This window comes from Rattus norvegicus, chromosome 16 (assembly GCF_036323735.1).
Source record: "Rattus norvegicus strain BN/NHsdMcwi chromosome 16, GRCr8, whole genome shotgun sequence".
NCBI lineage: Eukaryota > Metazoa > Chordata > Mammalia > Rodentia > Muridae > Rattus > Rattus norvegicus.
Window position 1 is genome coordinate 84536949 of NC_086034.1, and position 5490 is coordinate 84542438.

Below are 5490 nucleotides of genomic sequence, written 5' to 3' on the forward strand. Positions count from 1 at the left end.
ATATGTATGGGCCACATGTGGGGCAGGCTCTGAATGGCCGATCCTTCAGTCTCTGTTCTAAACTTTGCCTTCCTATCCCCTCCTAAGGGTATTCTTGTTCCCTTTTTAAAGAAGGAGTGAAGCATCCACATTTTGGTCATCCTTCTTGAGTTTCATGTGTTCTGTACATCTAGGGTAATTCTAGCATTTGGGCTAATATCCACTTATCAATGATTGATTTCTGTGATTGGGTTACATCACTCAGGATGATATTTTCTAGCTCCATCCATTTGCCTATGAATTTCATGAAGGCATTGTTTTTGATAGCTGAGTACTATTCCATTGTGTAGATAAATGACATTTTCTGTATCCATTCCTCTGTTGAAGGGCATCTGGGATCTTTCCAGCTTCTGGCTAATATAAATAAGGCTGTTATAAACATAGTGGAACATGTGTCTTTGTTGTATGTTGGAGCATATTTTGGGTATATGCCCGAGAGATATAGCTGGGTCCTCGGGTAGTGCAATATCCAGTTTTCTGAGGAACCTCTAGACTGATTTCCAGAATGGTTGTGCCAGTTTGCAATCCCACCAACAATGGGGGAGTGTTTCTCTTTCTCCACATCCTCACCAGCATCTGCTGTCGCCAGAGTTTTTGATCTTAGCCATTCTGACTGGCATGAGGTCGAATCTCAGGGTTGTTTTGATTTGCATTTCCCTTATGACTAAAGATGTTGAACACTTCTTTAGGTGTTTCTCAGCCATTCGACATTCCTCAGCTGTGAATTCTTTGTTTAGCTCTGAACCCCATTTTTTAATAGGGTTATTTGTCTCCCTGCGGTCTAACTTCTTGAGTTGTTTTTATATTTTGGATATAAGCCCTCTATCAGTTGTAGGATTGGTAAAGATCTTTTTCCAATCTGTTGGTTGTCGGTTTGTCTTAACAACAGTGTCCTTTGCCTTACAGAAGCTTTGCAGTTTTATGAAATCCCATCTGTCGATTCTTTTTTTTTTTTTTTTTCCGGAGCTGGGGACCGAACCCAGGGCCTTGCGCTTCCTAGGTAAGCGCTCTACCACTGAGCTAAATCCCCAGCCCCCTTCACTCTCTTCTATACCTATTATTCTTAGGTTTGATCTTCTCATTGAGTCCTGGATTTCCTGTATGTTTTGGACCAGTAGCTTTTTCAGTTTTACATTATCTTTGACAGTTGTGTTGATGATTTCTATGGAATCTTCTGCTCCTAAGATTCTCTCTTCTATCTCTTGTATTCTGTTGGTGATGCTCGCATCTGTGACTCCTGATCTCTTCCCTAGGTTTTCTATGTCCAGGGTTGTCTCCCTTTGTGATTTCTTTATTGTTTCTATTTCCTTTTTTAACTCCTGGATGGTTTTGTTCATTTCCTTCTCCTGTTTTGTTGTTTTTTTCCAGTAGTTCTTTAAGGGATTTTTCTCTTTCCTCTTTAAGGGCTTCTAGTTGTTTCCTTGTGTTGTCCTATATTTCCTTAAGGGAGTTATTTATGACCTCCTTAAAGTCCTCCATCATCATGTTAAAATGTGATTTTTAAATCTAGACCTTACTTTTCTGGTGTGTTTGGCTATTCAATGTTTGCTTTGGTGGGAGAACTGGGCTCTAGTGATGCAATGTAGTCTTGGTTTCTGTTGCTTGGGTTCCTGTGCTTGCCTCTCGCCATCAGGTTGTCTCTGGTGTTATCTTGTCTTGCTGTTTCTGACAGTGTCTTGACCGTCCTGTAGGCCTGTGTGTCAGGAAGGCTGTAGACCTGTTTTCCTGTTTTCTTTCAGCCAGTTATGGGAACAGAGTGTTCTGCTCTCAAGCCTGTAGTCGCTCCTGTCCGCTGGCTTTCAGCTGTCCCTGTGGGCGGGAACCAGAATGGCCTGCCCCTACTTCTCCTATGTCCCTGTGCGCAGGGGGCACAGATGGCACAAGGCATTTTCCTCTTGAGTCAGGAATGTGGGCAGAGAGTAGTGTCCTCTGGTTTCCCAGGAGTGTTTGCCCCTCTGAAGGTCTAGCTCTTCCCCACACCGGATTTGGGTACAGGGAGCTGTTTGACTTGTTCAGTTCAGATCCCGGCGCAGGCTGGACCGCAGGGCTCCTGCAGCTTGACTGCTCCTATTGTCCTGTGTCCAGAGACACTATACAGTTTCCTCTTGGGCCAGGGATGTGGGCAAAGGTGGGCAGAAGTGGCAGTCTCTCCTGCCCTGAAGTCTCAGGATTGCCCACACTTCTAGGTGATCAGCTCTCTCTCCCACGGGGTTTGGGAGCAGGGAGGCGTGGGCCGGGATCAGTGAGGTTCAGGCACCAGCTAGAAACAGTGTCTGGTCCCAGAGGAATTTTGCCTTTGTGTGTCCTGAGTCCACCAGGCAGGTCACTTGGAGCAGAAAAGTTGGTCTTACCTCTGGTCTTGGGCCTGAAGTCACACTCCTCAGGGCTGGTTTTCAGCTCTCCGTGAGGGCAGCAACCAGAAGGGCCCTGCCCCTACTGCTCCTGGGTCCCTATGCGCAGGGGGCCCAGATGGCACTGGGCATTTTCCTCTAGAGTCAGAAATGTGGGCCATGGACACTATCTTACCATCCTCCAGGTGACTCTAGTGACCAGGAGGGCAGGTTCTAGTCAGTGCCATGGGGAGTTCTGGTTTCCACAAGCACAGCTGCTACATGGGTAACACCTTTCCCATCTTCCACAGGAGCAGCTCAGGTCCCAGGGGGCTTCCTCAGACTCCATGGGCAGGAGCAGCACTCCTTGCTGGGTCCTTTCTGTACAGTAGTCTGAGGTCATCTCACAACAATCCATTCACAGAGGGGGGTGAAAATCAATTAATGTTGTAAAACTATAGGATTGAGTTTTTATTTTGTTTTGTTTTCCTATCAGGTTCAAGTGGTAAGCAATGGCCAAATTTTGAAACTGTGGACGGTGATATAGCTACAGTGTTCGGTAAGGCCTCTCCAGATGGAGCACCTGTCCATGGTGAGGGGCGGGGCGGGTACTCCCCAAACCTTCCCAGACAGTCAGGTGTCAGTCATAGGCACTGTAGGAACTGAACTGGTTTGAGGTCAGAACCACATTCTTCTGGTCCACGGCTTTAGTGTTAAATCACTTAAATCATAGAATAACCATCGGAACCAAATCACACTTGGAGCTTTGCCTCTCAGTGTGGTGTCCAGAGACCACTAGTATGTCTGTCACCCAGAGACTTGTTTCATACACCCTGCATCAAGCTCTGCTCAAGCCTTGCACATCAGAAACCACATCCAGCTCTACATACTGATGCAGTATGCGTACGACTGAGGAGTATGAGACCGAGGAACAGCTCCTTGGCCTCAGGAGCACGTAGGACAGTCCCTAGGGGTGAGGACCTGGGCTCTCCTGGGGTTTCAGCCTTTGTGGCCTCACTTTAGGATTTCCTACAAAACTCTGGTAAGGGCTCAGAGCACAACAGGATTAAGGCCATTGGTCTGACCCACACTGTCCCTCAGAGGCAGAGTACAAACTGCAGATGTAAGGCTAAGTTCTCTGGTAGCCATACTCCAAACCAGCATGGTCCACTTGGGAAAGCACTTCAGCATGTAAGCAACGCCAGGGACTGATGTGCTAGTCGGTCTTTAGCACCAAATCTACAAAATGCCTTGTGTAGATCCCACTCAGAGGTCAATTCTGTCTGGACCAGCTATATACCCTTCGGTGTTCATGTCCCCAGGTCTGTCCTATGCACTGTGATCACCACCCTTTGCAATCCTCATTTTACACTTGGTAAAGTAAGGCCTACAGAAGCTGTCTGAGCAGAGTCTGACTTGCAGCTTAAGACCCTGGGCGTCAGTCTACCCACGATCACCAGTCAAACAGGGTCAGTAGTGAGTATGGGTAGTAAGGGAGGACAGGGTGTGAGTGTGAAGCTGCTCTCAGAGGTGAGCCTCATCAGGAAGCTCATGATGGGAATGTCAGGTGACAGAGACCCATCCCCCGAGGGACTTCTTCCAGGAAGGTCAGGTCTGCTTGTTTCTGAGTCTGGGCTGGGGAATCATTGTGGACAGCTTGACTGACGGCTGATCACATGAGTAAATGAGTGTTTCCCAGTTCACCTATGTTACCCCGTCTAACCTCCCAAGCCTCTACTGTGTTACCTGCAGCAGTCATACTTCCCTCCATGCACTGGCCTCATCTTCTGACACTGAGATGAGCAGGCCACACACGTACTCGAGGTAACTTCTGAGTATGGTCCCGGATGGCCATCATGCTGCAGGGATGGGCAAATTTCCAGCTGCTGCTTCTCTAGCTCCCGCTATGACACTCGCACAGTGTGGGATGCCACAAGCCTCACAAACAAGCACCCCATTTTACAGAAGGTACTGAGGGTCAGAGACATGAAGACATTCATCCTTACTCAGGTCTATGTGAGAACAAAGCCAGAATGAGGGTTGGAACTGGTTGGCTACAAAGTCCAGGATGTATATAAGGGACTTCCTGGGAATGAAAATAAAAGAAGACAGACTGGCTGGATATGGTGGCATGTGCACACCTTTAATCCCAGCACTTGGTGGCAGGGGCAGGCAGATATCTGAGATCAAGGCAAGACTGGTTTATATAGTGAGTTCTAGACTATCCAGAGTTAAACTATGCAGACACTGTACGTCGTCTCAGAAGAAAAGCTGAACATGTTTAGAATACAAGAAAAGTTGTTCTGTCAGTACTTGAGGGCAGAGTCAGGGCAGAATGATAGTGGACAGGAATGTGAATCATGATCAGGGCTGGGTTTTGGAATTGACTTCAAAGGATGTGGTAGATTATCCTCACTATGTCAAAATGCCGGGGGTCATCATTTATAAAGGACAAAGGTTTATCTGGGATCAGTTTTAGAGTTTCCAGACCTTGTTTGATTAACTATGTTGCTTTGAGCAACTGGTTACATGTCATGGTGTGAGTGTGTGGTTGTACAAAACATTTACTTCATGTCCAAGAAGCAAGAGAGAGTAAAGGACCAGGATCCCACCAAGGAAGTAGATACCCCCATTGACCCTAAGCCCTCCCACTAGGCCCCACCTCCTACAGAGGTTCCACCACCTCCCTTGTAGATACCCCCATTGACCTAAAGCCCTCCCACTAGGCCCCACCTCCTACAGAGGTTCCACCACCTCCCTTGTAGATACCCCCATTGACCTAAAGCCCTTTCACTAGGCCCCACCTCCTACAGAGGTTCCACCAACTCCCAGTAGCACCTCTGAGGAATCAAGCCTTCTAAGACACGGGCATCAAGGGACCTTCAACATCTGGATTATAAGGGTGCTCAGAGGATACTCCAATGATCATAATCTTCCTGAACTAAGAGAGGCAGCAGAATGGGCAGCATCCACAGATTAATTACCCAGAGTAAGGCCACTGTCCACAAGTTGAGTTTCCTATTCACAGTACGGCAGGCTACCTGAAGTTCAAATTCTTCACAGAACATTGACCCTACATTACTGTCTCTGTATCATGTTCTTGTGTGCTTTTTCCAAGATG

The 5490-nt window shown here is 47.4% G+C and overlaps 1 long non-coding RNA gene across 1 annotated transcript in view; it reads right to left on the reverse strand.

The window, feature by feature from the left end:
- Positions 1 to 492: 492 nt before the first annotated feature.
- LOC120097568 (uncharacterized) overlaps positions 493 to 5490 on the reverse strand; it is a 31104-nt gene continuing 26106 nt past the window's right edge. The window contains exon 3 of the long non-coding RNA XR_010058771.1: positions 493 to 5490. This exon is cut by the window's right edge and continues 6850 nt beyond it. This is a non-coding gene — a long non-coding RNA (uncharacterized LOC120097568).